We start from the raw sequence: 23428 nt of genomic DNA, 5'->3' as shown, positions 1-23428 counted from the left end.
AAAAATGGAGCTGGAGAAATCAGGCTCTGTGACTTCAGACTATACTACAAAGCTACAGTAATCAAGACAGTATGGTACTGGCACAAAAATAGAAATGTAGACCAATGGAACAGGATAGAAACCCCAGAGATAAACCTATACATATATGGTCACATTTTCTTTGATAAAGGAGGCAAGAATATACCATGGAGAAAAGACAGCCTCTTCAATAAGTGGTGCTGGGAAAACTGGACAGCTACATGTAAAAGAATGGAATTAGAACACTCCCTAACACCATACACAAAAATAAACTCAAAATGGATTAAAGACCTAAATATAAGGCCAGACACTATAAAACTCTTAGAGGAAAACATAGGCAAACATTCTATGACATACATCACAGCAAGATCCTTTTGACCCACCTTCTAGAGAAATGGAAATAAAACCAAAAATAAAGAAATGGGACCTAATGAAACTTCAAAGCTTTTGCACAGCAAAGGAAACCATAAATAAGATGAAAAGACAACCTTCAGAATGGGAGAAAATATTGGCAAGTGAAGCAACTGACAAAGGGTTAATCTCCAAAATATACAGGCAGCTCATGCAGCTCAACATCAAAAAAACAAACAATCCAATCCAAAAATGGGCAGGAGACCTAAATAGACATTTTTCCAAAGAAGATATACAGATTGCCAACAAACACATGAAAGGATGCTCAACATCACTAATCATTAGAGAAATGCAAATCAAAACTACAATGAGATATCACCTCACACCAGTCAGAATGGCCATCATCAAAAAATCTACAAACAATAAATGCTGGAATGGGTGTGGAGAAAAGGGAACCCTCTTGCATTGTTGGTGGGAATGTAAATTGATACAGTTACTATGGAGAACAGTATGGAGTTTCCTTAAAAAACTAAAAATCGAACTACCATATGACCCAGCAATCCCACTACTGTGCATATACCCTAAGACAGCCATAATTCAAAAAGAGTCATGTACCACAATGTTTATTGCAGCTCTATTTACAACAGCCAGGGCATGGAAGCAACCTAAGTGTCCATCAACAGATGAATGGATAAAGATGTGGCACACATATACAATGGAATATTACTCAGCCATAAAACGCAACGAAATTAAGTTATTTCTAGTGAGGTGAATGGACCTAGAGACTGTCATACAGAGTGACGTAAGTCAGAAAGAGAAAAACAAATACCATATGCTAACACATATATATGGAATCTAAAAAAAAAAAAAAAAGTTTCTGAAGAACTTAGGAGCAGGACAGGAATAAAGACGCTGATGTAGAGAATGGACTTGAGGACATGGGGAAGGGGAAGGGGAAGCTGGGACGACAAAGTGAGAGAGTGGCTTGGACATATATATAGTACCAAATGTAAAATAGATAGCTAGTGGGAAGTAGCCGCATGGCACAGGGAGATCAGCTTGGTTCTTTGTGACCACCTAGAGGAGTGGGATAGGGAGGGTGGGAGGGAGATGCAAGAGGGAGGAGATATGGAGATATATGTTTATTTATAGCTGATGCACTTTGTTATACAGCAGAAACTAACACACCATTGTAAAACAATTATACTCCAATAAAGATGTTAAAAAAAAAACCCTATCAGTGATTGTCAAGTGACAATTAAGCTGCATCTGGTGGCAGGTTTTATATTGGCAAGTGAGTTGATGTACTTCAATTGTAGAGCTGCATCTCGTGGCAGGCTTTAAGTCAGAATCCGACACTTATTTTAGTCCATGCATGGCCTGCCCATTATTTTGTTTACAACCTCTGTCCATGCCTCTTTCCCACACTGTGCACTTGTCTCAGTCACAGTTTTGGTAAGCTCACAAGCTAATCCTAGCCAAAATGAGTAACAAACAAATGTCTCTGGAGAGCTTCTTTGAAAAGGGGGAAAGACCCAATGATGAGACAGCAGAAGACTCTAAGACTGCCCACAAATAGAAAGCTGCATTTAAAAGAAAATACCAAGAGTCCTACTGAAAGTACAGGTTCATTGCAACAGGTGATTCACATTCTCCAAGCCCACTTTGTATAATATGTGGCAACTGGCTATCCAAGGAAGCCATGAAACCTTCAAAACTCCTCACCTATCTCAGCTTTCAAAAGAGTTTGAGCATTACTTCCCAACCACAAAAGACCCCTGAACTGGGGAGGAATGGATCCGTGACCCATTTTTGAATAAGCCAGGTGAATCGACTTTGTCCATGCTAGAAGAGGATCAACTGCTTGAGATTGCAAAGTGACGGTGGCCTTAAAAGTATGTTTGAGACAACCTCAAATCTCTATATGTTCTGGATTAAAGTCAAGGTGGAATATCCTGAGACTGCCACAAAAGCACTGAAAAGCCTGCTTGCATTTCCAACATCCTGTCTTGTGAAGCAGGGTTTTCTGCAGTGACAGGGACCAAAATGAGATCACAGAGTAGACTGGACATAAGCAACACACTTCGGGTGTCACTGTCCCCATCACCCCCAGATGGGACCATCTAGTTGCAGGAAAACAAGCTCAGAGTTCCCACTGATTCTGCATTATGGTGAATTGTATAATTATTTCATTATATATTACAATGTAATAATAATAGAAATAAAGGGCACAATAAATGTAATGCGCTTGAATCATCCTGAAACAATTCCCCCTCCCCTCTGCCCAGCCCTCACCCCCACCCCCCTCCGTGGAAAAATTGTCTTCCACGAAACCAATCCCTGGTGCCAAAAAGGTTGGGGACTGCTGAGGCAGAGGGAGTAGTTGGGAATTATTGCAAATAGCACAAACCACAACATAAAAGAACTAAATGATTTGACTTCCTGAAAGTTAAAGACTTCTATTCTTTGATAGACATCACTAAAAAAGTGAAATGGCGATTCAGTCAAATAGTGAATATTTGTAATATGTATATCTGAGAAGGGATATAAACAGAATATATAAAGTATCTCAAAAATAAGAAGATTGTATTTGTTAGTTAGAGGTGCAATAAAAAAATAGCACAGCCTTTGTGTCTCAAACAATAGAAATTTATTTTCCCACAGTTCTAGAGACAAGAAGTCCAAGATCAAGAGGTTGGCAAGTTCGGTGTCTTCTGAGGCCTCTCTCTTCGGCTTATGGACGACTGCCTTCTCTCTGTGTCCTCACAAGGTCTTTTCTCTGTGAGTGCACGTCTGTGTCCAGATCTCCTCTTCTTATAAAGACCATTGCAGATCCTATGGTCAGAGCATTCTCTACAGCAATAGTCCCTTTCCTCCAGTCACAATAATCCTTTTAAATAAGGTCTCTTCTTACCTATGTCCAGATTTGTTTTTCTTGACATTTCCTTCTGGCCTGCTATGTGTTCAGCAGTGGGCCAATCTAGTAGGAATTAAGCATGTAAGTAGCCAATTACAAGCTAGTAATGAAAGTATTATGCAGGGCCTGTTACATAATTTTTGGGACCCAGTGCAAAATGAAAATGCAAGATGCCTTGTTCAAAAGAGTAGGGGAAAAGGGCTGTTAAAGGTATGAAAATATGTTTTCCCTTTTCTTCCATGGTCTCTTTCAACTTGTTCTGGTGTCTTTTATTTTTTATTTAATGCCATTTTAAATAAAGAAAAATTTGAACATTTAGTCATGAGCATGAATTTTACCTTTCCTCTTTATATCGTGGAATACCAGTTTAAATGAAATTATAAGAGCATTAAACTTCTGGAATCACCAAAATTATACAATTCATGCTTCTTAGCTGGTACATGCACATGGATTTTTTTTTAACTTATTTATTTTATTTATTTAATTTTTTTGGCTGTGTTGGGTCTTCAGTGTTGTGCACAGGCTTTCTCTAGTTGTGGCGAGCAGGGGCTACTCTTTGTTGCGGTGCGCAGCCTTCTCATTGCAGTGGCTTCTCATTACAGAGCACGGGCTCTAGGTGCGTGGGCTTCAGTAGTTGTGGCATGTGGGCTCAGTAGTTGTGGCTCGCAAGCTCTAGAGCACAGGCTCAGTAGTTGTGGCACACAGGCTTAGTTGCCCTGCGGCATATGGGATCTTCCTGGACCAGGGCTCAAACCCGTGTCCCCTGCATTGGCAGGCAGATTCTTCATCACTGCGCCACCAGGGAAGCCCTGCATTTTGTTTTTGGTATTGACAGAAGAGCAGAAACACTGCACAAAACTAACTCTCTTATTTCTCACACTTTTTTTCACTTATTTATACATGCACATCCTACCAATGTGCTCTACAATACTTTAGCTTCATGATGAATAAGGAGGGACCAAAAGGAAAAGGAACTATGGGTTCCCCTATATTTCCCTCTCCTTCTGTGTCATCCTTTTCAGTGGAAGTGGTTGGCTATTACCAGGAAATTATGTAAATAAGAAAAGACAGGGTAGGGTTCTTTGGTTGTTCGTGTTTTTTAGAATACCACTGCCTTCTTTCTGCATTCTGCATTCAAAGCAAGTTCTTGTTTGAATGAAGTGTAGCTTCTTGGGACTGTTGGTGCCTCACCCCACCCAATCATAGCACAATCGCAGACCTGACGTGCTTACCCGCTACCAGCTATGAGTCTCCCTGAAACTCCTGCGTCTCCAACATCAGCAGTGCCCTAGGGCCAGCTACCTTCTTTTATCATCTGGACTGGGCACTACTGAAATAATCTACTGACTAGGCTGTCTGCATCCATTCTTGTTCCTATAATGCATTGTACACACTGCAGCCAGAGTGATCTTCTTAACACCAAATTTGACGTTATCCCTGTCCCCACAAAAACCCTTTAACGCTTTGAGAATAAAGACAAATATGACCTATAGACTCCTGCAAATTTTGCTCTTATGTTTTCTCCAGCTTCAGTTTGCAGCATGCTCCTTGAGTGCTCTCCATTCCTGAACACGGGCCTTGCAGCTCTTTGATCACTCCATTTCTTCTGACCTTTTCCTGGAGGACTCTTCTCACCTCCATCCCAGCCTCACCTAATTAAACTCCATCCATCCTTCACATTGAAATTCAAGTATCACTTCCTCAAGGAAGCTATCTCTCACCTCTGTCAAGTTCAAATCTTCTAATCATTCTCTCATAGGACCAGATACCTCTCCTTGGCTGCACTCATACAGTTGCAATTTTGTATTTATTTTTGTGGTTATTTGATTGTTATCTATCTTTCTAGCATATAAATAGAGGAAAGAGAAGAAACCCCTTCCCTACATATCTTTTTTTGTTCTCATAACACTTATTGTAGGTGGTGATTGATCGGTTACCAGAATAATGAGATTACCAGAATAAAGTGTCTTCCACATAGACCACTTTTGTTTTGTTTACTATTATTCCTCCTACCCACCCACGCCCTGAAGCTTTCCTCAAGCATACTGAGGAGCTTAACCACTAATCATTGAACGATTGATAGCAAAGTTGACCAGACTTTAGCTTTTAAATTCCAAAGAATTGCTGATTTCAAGGAGTGCCTAAGAAGCTTTGCAAATAAACATATTGTCCTGCTGTCTGAATGCTCCCTCCTTTTCCTTTATCTTGGAATTTTACCTTAGTCTCTTTCAAAATCTCAGTAGCAGCATGGATATGATCCTCTGGTTCTTTGAGGTGAGGCGGCTGAAGGATTCACTTTATCTTGCTTTCCCGTGCTTCTCAGCTTCTCTCTCTACATGTCCACTCACCTAAGGGCCCCTTCCTTTTCTGTTTGTCACTGATACAATCCTTGCTAACATGCCCCCCTCCTTTTCTTTTTTGACCAGTCTCAGTAGCATTTCCAACATCTGTTATGGTTTAGAGGGGACTCTTGTCTGAAAATAGAAGTTCTTTCCAAGCCATGATATAAATTTCTAGTAAAAGCAAATGAATGAATATATAACAAGAAACAACATTTCACAAGGAAGTTGCCCTGGAAGTAGGCTGTTGTCGTAAAAAGAGGTCAGTGCCTGTTACTTAGTCCCCATGGCCTGATCACCCCTGCCCAGTCCGAACTCCATCACGTCGTGCGGTTGGCTGTTGTATCCTCAGCAGACTGTGTGGATTACAGTATGTACACTGGCACTTGTTATACAGCAAGTGCAAACAGCTGGGCTTCTTGCTGTTCATCCAGTGCCAAGATATTATTCCTCATAAGACTTTTTAACTGCTTTTGCCGTTAGTAACATCAGTGACTGGGAAATCAAACATTTTATCTAGTGGTTTGTTAACTTAGTGCTATCTTCCAGATGTTTTCTAAGAGCTGTTCCTCAGATGTTGATTTGTGATGGCGTTGATATTTTCTATCTATAGCCTTTTATTATTTTTGAGCAGTGATATTTAATTTCGTTAGGGGAAATATCTTTTCCAAACTCTTGGTTTCTGATGACACACAGTTATTTTGTGCCTCGTGTTAATCCCACAGACTACAGGACTTGGCCTGATTATAGACAGGACTAGACAATAGAAGCTTTAGAAGAACTGCTGCACCAGACTTTCACTGCTATTGAGGCTACCAGATACATAATAGATTATAGGCCCAGGGAATTTTAGGGCCGGGGAGATTATTTACTCAGATCTTCCCTTTATTCACAAAACATAGCTAGATCTCATAGATGCTAAATGGTTTTACCATGGGCCACACAACTAGTTGATCGTAAAATCAGAACTAGAACCCAGGTCTCCTAGGTACAGAGGAGAGGAAACCTTTTTTCTATGCTTTTCACCTGGAGGCATATGTGTAAATTTGCTTGTCCCTTTCAGCGGCCCAAGGATGCATTCGTTGGCAAAGAAGTCTCTCCACAGCGTTTTGGAAAGACAGGACAAATTCTTGCTGCCAGTCTGCAGGAACCATTATTCTTCCCCACTGAGCACCCCTGAGTGTCCCCATTGCCAGACTGCTCTTCTTACAGGCTGGCATCGAGGTATCACACAGATGCAACGACTCCCGTGCAAAGCTCTTTGGCCAAGAACGGTTCCTATTTCTCTACTCTCCAATTTGTCCTTTCTCCCCACAAGTTCTCCTCTACCACACAAACCCACCAAGGACCTCTGAAAGCTTTATGATCACCTGTTTCTCCATCCATCATGAGAGAAAGAGGAGAAGGAGTCAAGTTCAGGATGCCATGAGGCAGCAAAGTTTTGAGAGTTTGACAGTAGTTTATAAGTAATGCAGCGTAGATGTTGCCGACAAGGGGAAGTATATATGTGAAACACCATCATTAAAAAATGTCTTCTTTGAAAATGAAGGATGACAGCATACAGTCCAAACCCCCAAAAGCTTAACAGAAATCCTCATAAAACTTTAGGTAGGCTTACATTCTATGACATAAGTTTTAAACTCTGGATCTGGGCCAAAAACATCACCTGCTTTAGGTCTTCAAATAGGTAATTAAGAGCTACAGAAAAATAAAACTGACCAGCAAAAACACCTTAAGAGTTGGTTGTAATCTATAGACTGTCAACTTGGGGGTAACTGGTAAAGTAATTTGCCATCTTTTTTGGTCTGTTTTAATTGGTGATATTTCTCTGCATCTAGCTTTACAGGAGACATTGAAACACAGCTGCTGCATTGTAAACCCACAAAGCGAAATAAGCAGTGTCCAGTGAATAACAACAAGGCCCCAGAATCGCTCCTCTAACAACTCTGCTTGCTTCCTTTACTGGAATCCTTCCTTGTGCGCTCAACGATGATTCGTACATACATCGAGGGCAGTGGGACTTGGGATTCAAAGGCACAATCAGGCAAAACAAAGGAGGCCATAACTTGCTGTTGGGAGTTGGACCAGATGAGTCAACAATAGCAAAGAAGGCCTGGAATATGAGCTTCAAAATCTAAGTCAAAACTCACCCCAGGGGCTTCCCTGGTGGCGCAGTGGTTGAGAGTCCGCCTGCCGATGCAGGGGACACGGGTTCGTGCCCCGGTGCGGGAAGATCCCACATGCCGCGGAGTGGCGGGGCCCGTGAGCCATGGCCGCTGGGCCTGTGCGTCCGGAGCCTGTTCTCTGCAACGGGAGAGGCCACAGCAGTGAGAGGCCCATGTACCGCAAAAAAAAAAAAAAAAAAAAAACTCACCCCAAAGAGAATAGACCTGAAGAATCTTATTGGATTCTATTAGCTCTTTTACTGTTTGTCATCATTTCAGCCTGTATGTATTTAGATTTGTCCTGTAATGGCCACCAATCCAGAACACATTTATGGTCAGTAGACTATGGCTGTCCAGTCTGGCATCACGTTTAAGGAGCTCCTCTCCCCTGGCAGCCAGCCAGACGCCGCTGCTCTTCTGTACAAGGACCTCCTGTCCACGTGTCTGACCCACGAGCTCCACCCCCTCCACAGGGCTTTCTCTCGCCTCTTGGCTTTCAATGTTGATGCCTCCCTGGGGTTTGTGTCCTCACCCTACTCTTTCAGCTCAATGCTTAATACAGCCTCTCTTGGGGTTTGAGTTTGTTTTCCCTCCCAGCCACATTTTCTTCTTTCTCCTTTGCCTTGAAGCTTTCACAGACCATCGCAGGGTAAGAATGTCCTTCCCTGCTTGGCTTCACCCTTGAGATTTACCAAACCATATCCTGCCCTTGGAGACAGACTCATTCCACTGAGGTCCAGATATGTTTCAGAAGCAGTGGTAGCGATTAGTGTATTTTCAAAGAAGCTTTCTATTCAAGATGGTTAAGTAAAGAGAGTTTGGCTATGGAAAGGGAGAGTAAGAGGGTGGGTAAACCTCACCCGTTCATATTATTCAGTTATTCAAACAAAATTTATTCCTCGAATGTTTCAAATGAATTTAACTTGATGATATTAACATGCATTTATATTAAAACATTCTGTATTCATTGGACTATTCAATCAATAGTTCATTTACCTATTAAACTCTTAGCTTCTTAAGAGCACAGACCAAATTTTCATCTCTCTTATTTCCCTTCCTAAATAACCACCGAATTTTTTTTTTGGGATGTGGGATCTTAGTTCCTCGGCCAGGGATCGAACCCATGGCCCCTGCAGTGGAAGTGCAGAGTCTTTACCACTGGACTGCCAGGGAAGTCCCCCACTTAAGTTTTTAAGTGACTGAACTGACAGATCCAACAAACCAAGGCCTGCATGTCAGGAAGTGTGAGCTGTAGATCTGTGTACAGATGTCACCACCTGTTTGGAGGACAGTTTTTGTGGATTATGGACCTGGGAAATCACACTGCGTGGGCATTGTTCCCTCCACCTCCCCACTCAGCCCCACAACATTGACATTTTTATTCAGGTGAAATTCCATTAAAACAAATATCAAGTCATGACTTTATCAAGAGGACCAAAACTGGGACCTTTATTTTTATTTTTTAAGAATGTATTTTTTCGAAGTATATTTGATTTACAATGTGTTAGTTTCTTTCCATTATGATTTATCACAGGATATTGAATATAGTTCCCTGTGCTATACAGTAGGACCTTGTTGTCTATCCATCCTATATATAATAGTTTGCATCTGCTCATCCCAAACTCCCAATCCATCCCTCTCCCACCCCCTCCTCCTTGACAACCACAAGTCTGTTCTTTATGTCTAAAACTGGGACCTTTAGTCAGCAAAACAGTCAAACTGGTGTGTGTGTGTGTGTGTGTGTGTGTGTGTGTGTGTGTGTGTGTGTGTGTGTGTGTTGGCACGAGGCTGGGAAAAAACTAGACTGAGGATGTCATGAAAAGGCAATATGTAGCCCGAGGGGCCTGTGGAAGCAAGAGGGGCTTGTGATTGCCAAGCCATTTGCCTTCCCTCTGGCGTGGCTTTGTGACTTTGGAAGGAGTGTAGGTGGAGACTTAACAATACTCTTTACATCTCTCTCTGCCACTCTGTTCGTCTCCCCTCTAATTTGGATCGTTGTCATCTCAGATCTGGATTATTGTTAGTAGTCTCCTACCGTATGTTTCTGCCTCTGTTCTCCTTCCACTACTCCATCCAATATATCCTTCTCAGATTAATCTCCCCAGCGCATCGGGCTGATTGTGCTAATAGTTTAGTCATAAATGTTTAGTCACATTTATTTCTATTCTGTTTTTCCCCTAGTTCTGCATTCAGCGCCGTCTGGGACCTCCCACTGATCCAGGTTTTCCACTGGTCTCCCAGTACTCCCTTCTCGTTAAATGGGACTCCCTGTTCCCTCCACACACCAATGCCTCTAGGCTGTCCCGTGGCTCCCTGTCCTTCACCACAGCGTTACAATCCTTCCCATCTTTCAGGACCTTTAAAAGCTGCCTTGTCCCTGAAATCTTCCCTGAACATCCCCTCCGGCAGTGTTAGCTGCCACATCTGTTTTCCCACAGCGTGTTGTGTTCTGCTTCTTGAGATACCTATCACTTTCTACGTTTTGTCATTTTATTTGTGTACCTGAACTGAGTGGCTATGGGCTCTGGGTCAGACAGCCTAGATTTTAATGCCAGGTCTGGTCATTTATGTGGTCTTTGATATTAACCTTTTTTAGTCTTGGGTTCTTCATTGGTAAGTTAACAATAATCATAACTACCTTATAGGTTCGTTGATGAAGATTAAATGTGATAATGACGTAGTACACCTAACTCGATGCTCAAAAGATAGTAAAAGATCAAAAAATCATGTTATTGTTATGTTATTGTGTTTGTTATTGTTTTAATTTCCTTTCTAGACTCGAACTTCATGAGCATTAAATCTCTCTATATATCAGGCATTAGCAAACTTTTTCTGTAAAAGGTCAGAAAGTCAGTATTTTAGGCTTTGCAGGCAACATATATCTCTGTCACATATTGTTAAATAATAGTAAAAATATGTATATTGGTCTCTGCCCCTAGTTCCCAGCATAATGAAACTAAAACTCTTGTAGTTTCCCAAGTGATAAGAGCACTACAGGCATCTTTTGTTCTAATATTTGGTCTTTGACCCCAGTTGCTGACATAGGGCTCCTGAAACCCATGTAACTTCCTGGTGATGGAAATGTCTTTTGTTCTAATGAGGTGATTCTAGGTGGGCTCCTGGATGGTTCCTGGATGGGGGCAGGTCCCCAAAAATACCAAGCCATGATAAGAAGCTTAGAATTTTCAACCCCCCACTCGCTTCTCCAGAGAGAGGAGAGGGGCTGGAAACAGAGTTAATAATTGATCATGCCTAGGTGAGGAAACGTCCATAAAATCCCAATGGTATGGGGTTAAGATTGCTTTTAGGCTGGTGAACACGTCCTGTTCACCAATGTTCACGTTGGTGAACATACTGGGAGGGTGACACACCCCAAATGCAAGGAGACAGAAGCTCCTGAGCTCGGGACCCTCCCAGACCCCGCCCTGAACTCTTTATCCGGCTCTTTCGCTGTATTCTTTGACATATTCTTTAATAAACTGGTAACCTAAAGTGTTTCGCTGAGTTTTGTGATCCATTCTAGCAAAGTAATTATACCCAAGGAAGGGATTGTGAGAACCTCTGATTTGTAGCCAACTTGGACAGAAGTTGTGGTTAACTTGGGGCCCTACCACTTGTGATTGGCATCTGAAAAGGGGAACGGTCTTATGGGACTGAGCGCTTAACCTGTGGGATCGGATGCTATCTCCAGGTAGGCAGTGTCAAAATTGAGTTGAATCGTAGGACACCCCGCTGGTGTCACAGGATTTCTTGGTGGGGGAAACACCCTCACATCTAATGTCAGAATTGTTGTGAATGCAGGAGTAGTGTGAGAGTAAAGGAGACTCATAGGAGGAAATACCCGAGTTTTTCCCCATACACATATTCTTTTCTTTTTTCAACAACCTTTGAAAATGCAAAATTCATCCCTAGCTCACAGGCTGTGCAAAAATGGGCCCCAGGCTGGCAGTAGCTTGCCGACCCCTGCTATACAGTCCCCAGTCCCCAGATCAGTGCTCTGCGGATATAGAAATTCACTGAGTAATGTCTGATTAATTAAATGAGTGATTACATGACCGAGCTCTCTAGGAGTGCCTCTGTCCTTTTTTACCTTTTGCAAATGACTCCATTTTGCTCCCTCCCACCCTACACCAGAATCTAAGTCCCGAATCTTTCCCGCATGCCTGATCCTAAGAACAAGCTGGATGAACCCCCAAAACATGGAGCTAAGGATGAGTTTTTTCTTCTACATAACTAGGTCTTTCTGGGTCTCTGATCCAATCTAGCGGGGGAGCTGTGTGCAGAGTTAGTGAGGTTCAGTTATTCTGGGGAGAAAAGTGGTGAGAGTATCAGAACTATATTAAATACTGTATTATTGCATTTGGACGGCAGCTATATATGTTTCTCCATGAATGTGTAAAATCCTCTCTCCCACGCTGATTTTAATTGAATTCTGACAAATCCAACTTTACTGTGGCAAGAGAAAATGAGAATGTTGTTATTAGCATAGCTTTTCCCCCTTGTTAACTGCACTTACATATCATCTCCTCGGATAGCGTACGTTATTTTGCTTTTGTGCATTGATTTTATCACAATGGCATCAATTAGCTCTATTAAGAATCTTTCCACAGATGTACAGGAACGTGAGTGAGAATGAGTGGCTTAACTCTGAGAATTTTTATTACCAACAATTCAGGCATTGGCTCTGCTTCCCTTATAAATCAGTTTTAGAAAATAATTAATATGACATACTAAATTTGAAGCACAGACTGACTATATGTGTATCTTCACACATTTTTAAATACTTCTCTCACCTTTAAATACTCAATAATTGTGAGGCTGATCATCATTCTTTATGTTAGGTGAACTCTGTAAATTCACAGGTTTGCTGATCAGAGCAGTGTTAAGAACTATAATCATCAGTAATACCCGTATAAATTGCATTCCTTAGCCAATTTCATACTTTGAATGGTAGTGAGATGATTCTTATCTGAGAAGTACAAAAATGTCCAGTAGGTGTTGCTGTTGTACACTGAATGAGCCAGGAAAGCTTAAAGAAATACAAAGTAATAATAATTTCACCCACAAATTCGTTATCATAATTGTTTAAGCAACTATTATTGGGAAGACAAATAAGAGTATAAATGGTACATAACTTATTTCTATATAATTTTGAAGATGTTGTCATTTGCAATTTTTGTTTCATATACGGAAAGAAAAATGTCTTGGGAGAAAAGCTAAAAAGTCAATCCTAATTTTTATTTTTTAATAGAATAACCAAAAGGAATATATTAAAAATAGAAATTATAGGGAATGCAAAAATATCAGAAATAAAGTACATGCACAGACTCTAGACAATGCTATACTTTTTAAAAAAATTTTTATTTATTTTTATTTTTGGCTGTGTTGGGTCTTCGTTTCTGTGCGAGGGCTTTCTCTAGTTGCGGCGAGCGGGGGCCACTCTTCATCGCGGTGCTCGGGCCTTTCACTGTCGCGGCCTCTCTTGTTGCGGGGCACAGGCTCCAGACGCGCAGGCTCAGTAGTTGTGGCTCACGGGCCTAGTTGCTCTGCGGCACGTGGGATCTTCCCAGACCAGGGTTCGAACCCGTGTTCCCTGCATTGGCAGGCAGATTCTCAACCACTGTGCCACCAGGGAAGCCCAACAATGCTATACTTCTAACAATATTGAAATTGCTTTTTGTTAATATAACGATTAGTAATCTGGAAATTTGGTAAAATTCTGTAACAAGCAAGCTAAGTCTTGAAAGAAAGAAAACCTCAATTTTGATTCTGGTTCAAAATTCAAGCCCTATTCATTTTATTTCTAGGCTTATAGAGTAGCAACGGTTGCCAAAATATCAAGCGTAAACTGTACGTTTAATGAATCACACTTTCATTTACCTTTTAGGATTGGGCTGTTGGAAGTTCTGTGATGTGGCTGCTTATGACAATAACCCAGGCTGGTTAAAGAAGGCTAGGAGGCAATAAGATCTTCCTTCTGTTAATACAGTCACTACAGCTGTTATAGAAAGGTAAGGCTGAAACTACTTGGACTATTTTTCTTTTAACATTAGTTTCCATTTTATGCAACCTATGGGGAAGGAGAGTTATCCAAACTGCAGACTGTGCACCGTTTCGCTCCTGAGCAGGGATACCCACAATGAGAGTATTAATGCTCTCTGGTACTTCCCTCTCATGGAACAAATTTGCAAGGTCTGAGGCAATGATTCATAGTTCAGGAAAGACACACCTTCCAGAAGCAAAGATGAAGAAAGAAGGATATTATATGTTTAGTCTTTGCTATTTTTATCCTTCTGGTTTTCAGTTAAATTGTGACTTACGATCATTTGGTTATGATGACCCATTAATTCACCACACAGAAGCTCCATTTGAATCAAAGACTCCTTTTTTCAAACTTAAAAGAAAATGAGTCTATATGTTCTTACTCTTTCCCTGTAGTATGTTCTGTCATTTTACTAGTATTCAAAGTCTATCCAATAGGCTTGGACTCATCTTGAATAAAAATTTATAATTTCACATGAATAGTAAGTAGTGGTTAGTATTTTCATTATAATGAACACATATAAAGACCAAATTTGTTTTGTTTTTTTTCCTGGCACTTGTTTGTAATATGCACTAAAAATTACCATTGTACTTAGTATTTTTTTTAACATCTTTATTGGAGTATAATTCCTTTACAATAGTGTGTTAGTTTCTGCTTCATAACAAAGTGAATCAGCTATACATAGACATATATCCCCATATCTCTTCCCTCTTGAGTCTCTCTCCCTCCCACCCTCCCTATCCCACCCCTCTAGGTGGTCACAAAGCACTGAGCTGACCTCCCTGTGCTATGTGGCTGCTTCCCACTAGCTATCTATTTTACATTTGGTAGTATATATAAGTCCATGCCACTCTCTCACTTCGTCCCAGCTTACCCTTCCCCCTCCCTGTGTCCTCAAGTCCATTCTCTAGTAGGTCTGTGTCTTTATTCCCATCCTGCCCCCAGGTTCTTCATAAACATTTTTTTTTTAAGATTCCATATATATGTGCTAGCATACTGTATTTGTTTTTCTCTTTCTGACTTTCTTCACTCTGTATGACAGTCTCTAGGTCCATCCACCTCACTACAAATAACTCAATTTCATTTCTTTTTATGGCTGAGTAATATTCCATTGTATATGTGTGCCACATCTTCTTCATCCATTTATCTGTTGATGGACACTTAGGTTGCTTCCATATCCTGGCTATTGTAAATAGAGCTGCAGTGAACATTTTGGTCCATGACTCTTTTTGAATTATGGTTCTCTCAGCGTATAGGCCCAGTAGTGGGATTGCTGGGTCATATGGTAGTTCTATTTGTAGTTTTTTAAGGACCCTCCATACTGTTCTCCATAGTGGCTATATCAATTTACATTCCCACCAACATTGCAGTAATATTTTTAAGATTGAGGCCGACCTTATTGGTATTGAAATATTTGAACATTCTAGTTGTGTCATATGGCAGGAACCTTGTGCCATATAAAAATACCATCTGTATATTTAATCATGCATAATTTCTCTAGCATATGCCTTTCCATCCAGACTACAAAAGCCCCAAGAACTGTTTTATATAAAGTGTCTATACAAGTGGGTACTTAAAAATTTTTGTAGAATGAACTAGCAAAAGAATAGGTAAAGATAAAGATTGCTGAATTTAACAAATGCAGTATCAGCCAAGGCTAAATTCAATCAGTTCAAAAATAATCTTCGAACTGTGAATCAATCAGAAAACTCCTAAAAATAAGTGCTGCAGTCCATCAGTAGATGAAGCCTTAGCATCTCGGTTGTTTCCTATTTTCCAGCTCCTTAATACCTCTTCCAGAATACGGTTTTCAGCACCTTGTTTCTTGACTCTGCTGTCTCAAAATGATTAACACTTGAGTAACAGACAGTTGCAGTATACTTTCTGGCTTCATTTCTAGCCTCTAGTAACCCTAGATATGCCAAGTCCATGGAAATACCAAGTGATTTAATTGATGCCAGTGAGTATTTACTGCACACTTTCTGTGCTTGGTTCTGTGCTATATTCCATACACACCAAGATATTTTATTCCTTTGTCCTTTGTTAATGGCAGTCTTTCTGCTTCGAATGCTTTTCCCTTCCTTCTTCTCTGGGTAACCACTATTCATTCCTTAAGACTCATCTCAGGCATTACATACCCCTTAAAGCCTTTCCTGAGCCAAAAGGCTGGGGTCCCATAAGACTATGCATGGCTCTATAACAGAACTCAGCCATTTTATTTTAGTACATATAAACACTATCTCTTTATGTATCCATATGTCCCACTAGACTATGTGCTCCTCAAAGTAAAGCAATCAGAAGAGAACTGGCTCTTATTTCCATTACCAAATATACCAACCAACCTGTATGTGCACCCGAATACTTCGTCTTACTTCCTAGTAGAGTGAGTGGACCGTCATTGATTCATTAGGGCCAGTCCATCTACTCGGGTGCTTCCTTTGCACTTGATTTATAGGTTGTCTAGTTATAGAATTTGTCTGGAAATTTTTTCAATTATTAGAAATTTTGAAGGCATTGCTCTATTGTCTTTTTGTTTCCAGTATTGCTGAGAAATCCAAACCTTTCCTACCATCCCTTCTAAAACTTCATATTACATAAAATTTTAATATCTACAGTGATACAATGATACAGTGAATCCCTACCTACTATTATTCCGCTTCCACAATTATCCATTCATAGCCAGTCATGTTGGATCTAGTTTTTCCCTCCTCCACAGTTGCCTTTTTTTTCTCTTTACTTATTTTGGTTTCCAGTTTCTGTGGCAGAGCCTTTCTTCTTTGGGCTTGTAATCCCTTGGCTCTCTGCTCATGATCAAGAAAGCGTGAGACTAAAAAACTGATTCACACCCTGAGCCTGTGGGAAGGACTTTTCAACTCTGAGCTTCACTGAATCGGAATCTGGGTGGGCCATTTATAGGGGAAACTCTGAGGTCAGTGCCTTTAGGTCTTGCTTTTAGGCAGATCAGCGTCTGTGGAAAGGAGCCTCAGTTTCTTTTCTGGAGGGTAAATGTCTGGCTGCCAGCATGTTGGGAGTTGTACTGGGGAAGAAGGCTAGAGGTGTCTGCATTCAGCAATTCACTGGCCATATGGTCTCCTGGCATCCCTCCTCTGTTTTTCCTAGGTTGGAGCAAAGGGACCTGGGATTTTTACTGTTTCTCAAACGGCTTTTGCCTACACCCCCTTATTTAGGAACTCTTCTTCACACTGTGCTTCACATTTTTCTAGCATTGCCAATTTCTGATCGTTTTGAGGCTGTGGTGCAAATTTTGTTGATTTTGAACTCTCCTTGCTGCCAGCTTGGGATCTGAGTTTCTTGGGGGTGCTAAATCAGTTATCACACATCCATCCGCTTTCCACCTTTCAAAATGTTGTCGCTGTCGTTTCCTCTACCGCTTTCCCCACACTTGTAGGTTTAGAACAAAACTCATTTATTATACTTTCACACGGGGTTTGGGGAGGGAAAAAAAATAGATGTCTGTGTTCACATCATCTTAACCTGGAAGGGGCCCCCACCCCTTTCTTTTAAAACTTAAAATCCCACAACCATTGTTTAATATAAAGGTGAGCCCTGTTCCTTGTGGCTGGCTTCTCTGTAAGGCTTCTGGTGGCTGCTGCATGCACCAGGGCCTCTGAACTCTTTGGCTTTTCAGTGATAGGAGCAGCTGCTAGCAGGGAGGGTCTGGTCCTGCTAGATGAGGGTGTTTTTGATTTCCTTCCTGAAGCCCCATCCATGTATTTCTGGTAACTGGCCACCAGAGCTTTGGAGATGGGCTAGCAGGTTGCAGAAATGTGGGCCACCCTTCACACAAGCACGGATGTCCACGCAGGGGAGCCGCGCTCTCCACAGGAACAGGACAGGTTCCAGGAGCATACATTGCAGAGCAAGCAGCTCAGTCATCTCCAGGGGCCACTGTTCACCTTGTTGAAACAGTTAGCTCTTTGTGCTGTGCCAGGGCTGTGGTCACCTTCCTGCTTCCCGAGACCTGCACAGACTGCAGCGGACCCTTGGGCAGCATGGCTGCTGGCATAGACAAGAGCTCCTCCACATGCGGCTCCACAGCTGGAAGAGGAAGCATCTCTTCTTGAAAATACCTTTTACGCTGGAATTCTGCAATACCACACGGGCATGTTTTTGTTTTTTCCTTACTTTAATGGCCACCTAATCGAAAGCAATCATATGGAATGTTTGGAGTTTTGTTTTTGTTCTTTTCTTTTGGAGTGTTTTCTAAATACCAGGACCTAAGATAATGGCAAACAATTAAGGAACAAAACAGACAACTTTCTGTCCTCACAGAGCATGTGTTTCCCTTTTTCTTTGCTGGACTCTTATCCTTTTCCTGACTGCTAAGTTATGTAGGGCCCCAAGGTTTGGTCCTTAGATTTTTTCTGTACTTTCTAAGTTGCACCATTCAGTTCCACTGCTTTAAAAACATCTATAATATGAGAAGTCCAAATCTCATATAACACTGCCTACTCTACATTCTCAGTTGATATCTGTAGTGGGCTAAATGGTGGCCTTACAAAAGATATGTTTATTTTTAATCCTCAGACTCTATGACTGCTATTTTATTTGGAAAAAGTGTCTTTGTAGGTTTAATTAAAGATGTTGCAATGAGGAGATCATCCTGGATTAACCATATAGAACCTAAATCCAATGACAAGTATCCTTATAAGAGAGACACAGAGGAGATGATAGACACAGAAGAAAAAGCAACGTGAAGATGGAGGCAGAGACTAGCGTGATTTGACTACCCATCAAGGAATGCCAAGGAATGCTGGCCATCACCAGAAGTTGGAAGAGACAAGGAACATCTTTAATTAAATCTAAGTGTATAAATATATAAGTATATAAATATGTGTTTAATTATAATTAAACTACTAAATAATTAATTTGAGGAAGTTTTCAGGATATAAAATCAATATAGAAAAATCAATTATATTTCTATATCCTAGAAATAAATATTCTGAAAATGATACTAAGGAAACAATCCATTTATGATAGCATGAAAAAGAATAAAATACTTGGGTATACTTATTTTTTTAAAGGAGTTGATTTCTTTTTTTAAAAAATTAATTTATTTGTTTTTGGCTGCCTTGGGTCTTCTTTGCTGTGCCCGGGCTTTCTCTAGTTGCGGTGGGCAGGGGCTGCTCTTCGTTGCAGTGCGAAGGCTCCAGTAGTTGTGGCTTGCAGGCTCTAGAGAGCAGGCTCAGTAGTTGTGGCACACGGGCTTAGCTGCTCCGCAGCATGTGGGATCTTCCTGGACCAGGGCTGGAACCCGTGTCCCCTGCATTGGCAGGTGGATTCTTAACCACTGCGCCACCACGGAAGCCCTGGGTATACTTTTAACAGAAGAAGTGCAAGTCATGTACACTGAAAACTACTAAACATTATTGAAAGACAGAAGATTTAAAATAAATAGAAACACATCCCATGTTCATGGGTTGGAAGACAATATTTTTAAGATGTCATTATTCCCCAAATTGTTCTTAAATTCCTACAGAGTTAAGAGAATCCTAAATCAAATGAGAATCCTAGCTGCTTTTGGCAAAAACTGACAGGCTGATCTTGAAATTCATATGGAAATGCAAGGGAACCTGAATAGCCAAAACAAACTTTAAAAGAAGAATGATGCTGGAGGACTCACATTTCTTGATTTCAAAACTTACTGTGAAGCTACAGTAATCAGGATGGTATGGTACTGGCATAAGGGTAGACTTACACATCAGTGGAATAGAATTGAGGGTCTGGAAATAAACCCTTACATTTATGGTCATTTGATTTTTGCCAAGGTTACAAAGACCATTCAATGGGAAAAGAATATTATTTCCAACAAATGCTGTTAAGGCAACTAGATATCCACATGGAAAAGAATAAAATTGGACCTCTGTCTCTCACCATAAATAAATGGTAACTAAGAATGGAATACTGAAATGTAACAGCTTAAATGATAAAACTTGTAGAAGAAAACATAGGAATAAATTTTCATGGCCCTGGGTTAAACAACACACAAATGACAAAAAAAAAGTAGATAAATTGTACTTTATTAAAATTTAAAACTTTTGTGCTTCAAAGGACACCATCAAGAAAGTGAAAAGACAACCCATGGAATGGTAGAAAATATGTGCAAAACATATATCTGATAAGAGATTTGTATTCAGAATATATAAAGAACAACTCAGTAATAAAAAGACAAATGACAATTTTAAAATGGGCAATGAATAGACATTGTGCTATGCAAAATGATGGCCCTCCCAAATCTGCCCATATCCTAATCCCCAGAACCTGTGAATACACTAAAAAATGTTGAATTGTACACTTTAAAAGGGTAAATTATACAGTATGTGAATTTGATCTGAGTAAAGCCTTTTTCTTTTTAAAGAAATAGTTCAATGAGTTCCCATGTATTCTTTACCCAATTTCATCAATTGTTTACGTTTTTCTTCATTTACTTTTTCATATTCTTTCTCTATATATATCTTTCTGAAACCATTTGGAAATCATTTGGGATGATTGTGGATACTACTCAGCAATAAAAAATTAACATGCATGAATCTCATAATAATTATGCAGAGTGAAAGAAGCCAGACAAAGAACAGTATGTACTGGATGTTTCCATTTACATAAAACTATGGAAAATGCAAATCAACAGGGGCAGAGAGCAGATCTGTTGTTGTCTGAGGGATGGAGTGGGAGGCTGAGAGGAACAAGAGAGAGGGATTACAAATAATTATCTTGATTGTGGTGATAATTTCAAGAGTGTATAAATAAGTAAAAATTTATCAAACTGTATACTTTAAATATGTACAGTTTATTGCATGTCAACTGTACCTCAATAGAGCTGTTTGAAACTTTTCAAGGTGTACACTTTATAAATATAAGCAGTTTATTGTAAGTCAATCATATCTCAAGAAAGTTGTTAAAAGCGTCAGAAAACAAATGAAAATTGAAAAAATACTTCAAATCATAAGCAAAGGGCTAATTTCCTTGATATAAAGTCTCCACCAAATCAATAAAAAAATAACAAAAAACACAATAGAAAAGTGAGTAAATGATATGATCAGATCATGAAAAACAAAATATAATTGGCTCTTAAACCTAGACGGTACTCAACCTCACTCATAAAAAGAAAAATTCAAATTAAAGCATCACTGACACTGCTTTTCCATTCTTAATGGGGCAGATAGCAACAAATTTCATAAAACACTATGTTGACATGAGTTTGGGGAACCATGTAGTCTCCCACATAGATGGTAAGTGTATGGACTGCTGCAACATCAAAGAAGGATACATTGATAATATGTATTTAACTGCTGTATCCTTCCAGATGGTAATTCCACTTCTCGGAATTTTTCCTACAGATAAACTTGTGTAAGTGCAAAATGACCTATGTTCAATGTTATTCATTAAAGCCTTATTTGTTGTCAGGAGTTTCCTGGCGGTCCAGTAGTTAGGACTCCGTGCTTTCGTTGCAGAGGGCCTTAGTTCCCTGGTCAGGGAACTAAGATCCCACAAGCTGTGTGGCCCAGCCAAAAAAAAAAAAGCTTTATTTGTTGCTGTTAAAGACTGGCAATAAAATAGATGGAGAGATATACATGTTCTTGGATTGGAAGAATCAACATTGTGAAAATGACTCTACTACCCAAAGCAATCTATGGATTCAATGCAATCCCTATCAAACTACCACTGGCATTTTTCACAGAACTAGAACAAAAAATTTCACAATTTGTATGGAAACACAAAAGACCCCAAATAGCCAAAGCAATCTTGAGAATGAAAAATGGAGCTGGAGGAATCAGGCTCCATGACTTCAGACTATACTACAAAGCTACAGTAATCAAGACAGTATGGTACTGGCACAAAAACAGAAATATAGATCAATGGAACAGGATAGAAAGCCCAGAGATAAACCCACGCACATATAGTCACATTATCTTTGATAAAGGAGGCAAGAATATACAGTGGAGAAAAGACAGCCTCTTCAATAAGTGGTGCTGGGAAAACTGGACAGCTACATGTAAAAGTATGAAATTAGAACACTCCCTAACACCATACACAAAAATAAACTCAAAATGGATTAAAGACCTAAATGTAAGGCCAGACACTGTCAAACTCTTAGAGGAAAACATAGGCAGAACATTCTATGACATATATCACAGCAAGATCCTTTTTGACCCACCTCCTAGAGAAATGGAAATAAAAACAAAAATAAACAAATGGGACCTAATGAAACTTCAAAGCTTTTGCACAGCAAAGGAGACTATAAACAAGGCCAAAAGACAACCCTCAGAATGGGAGAAAATATTTGCAAATGAAGCAACTGACAAAGGATTAATCTCCAAAATTTACAAGCAGCTCATGAAGCTCAATGTCAAACAAACAAACAACCCAATCCAAAAATGGGCAGAAGACCTAAACAGACATTTCTCCAAAGAAGATATACATATTGCCAACAAATATTAGTCATTGAAAGAATGCTCAACATCATTAATCATTAGAGAAATGCAAATCAACACTACAATGAGATATCATCTCACACCGGTCAGAATGGCCATCATCAAAAAATCTAGAAAAAATAAATGCTGGAGAGGGTGTGGAGAAAAGGGAACCCTCATGCACTGTTGGTGAGAATGTAAAATGATACAGCCACTATGGAGAACAGTATGGAAGTTCCTTAAAAAACTACAAATAGAACTACCATACGACCCAGCAATCCCACTACTGGGCATATACCCTGAGAAAACCATAATTCAAAAAGAGTCATGTACCAAAATGTTCACTGCAGCTCTATTTACAATAGTCAGGACATGGAAGCAACCTAAATGCCCATCGACAGATGAATGGATAAAGAAGATGTGGCACATATATACAATGGAATATTACTCAGCCATAAAAAGAAATGAAATTGAGTTATTTGTAGTGAGGTGGATGGACCTAGAGTCTGTCATACAGAGTGAAGTAAGTCAGAAAGAGAAAAACAAATACTGTATGCTAACACATATATATGGAATCTAAGAAAGAAAAAAAAGGTCATGAAGAACCTAGGGGTAAGATGGGAATAAAGACACAGACCTACTAGAGAATGGACTTGAGGATATAGGGAGGGGGAAGGGTAAGCTGTGACAAAGTGAGAGAGTGGCATGGACATATATACACTACCAAACATAAAATAGATAGCTAGTAGGAAGTAGCCACATAGCACAGGGAGATCAGCTTGGTGCTTTGTGACCACCTAGAGGGGTGGGATAGGGAGGGTGGGAGGGAGGGAGATGCAAGAGGGAGGAGATATGGGAACATATGTATATGTATAACTGATTCACTTTGTTATAAAGCAGAAACTAACACACCATTGTCGAGCAATTATACTCCAATAAAGATGTAAAAAAAATGAATTAAACATGATATTTGTATTTAAAAAAAAATGTATAAATAAAGTAACATTTTGTTATCAATGTAAAAAAAAAAGACTGGCAATAATGTAATTGCCTGTGCATAGGAGATTGGTTAAATAATTATAGTTTAACTGTTGAATGTAGTACTGTGTATTGGTAAAAAAAGAATGAGAAAGCTTTTTTTTTTTTTTTTTTTTTTTTTTTTT

At 39.9% G+C, this 23428-nt stretch overlaps 1 long non-coding RNA gene across 4 annotated transcripts in view; it reads left to right on the top strand.

Annotated features, from left to right (window-relative positions):
* The window catches only part of LOC113619001 (uncharacterized), a 93405-nt gene that overhangs the window by 19764 nt on the left and 50213 nt on the right, over positions 1-23428 (top strand). For all 4 annotated transcript variants that reach the window (XR_003432239.1, XR_003432242.1, XR_003432241.1 and 1 more), the window contains exon 2: positions 13678-13801. This is a non-coding gene — a long non-coding RNA (uncharacterized LOC113619001). The remainder of the gene's footprint in view (positions 1-13677; positions 13802-23428) is intronic.

This window comes from Aethalodelphis obliquidens, unplaced genomic scaffold, assembly GCF_003676395.1.
Source record: "Aethalodelphis obliquidens isolate GAN/ISIS:26980383/991018 unplaced genomic scaffold, ASM367639v1 scaffold6, whole genome shotgun sequence".
Taxonomy (NCBI): domain Eukaryota; kingdom Metazoa; phylum Chordata; class Mammalia; order Artiodactyla; family Delphinidae; genus Aethalodelphis; species Aethalodelphis obliquidens.
This window is presented reverse-complemented; position numbering and strand designations above follow the sequence as displayed.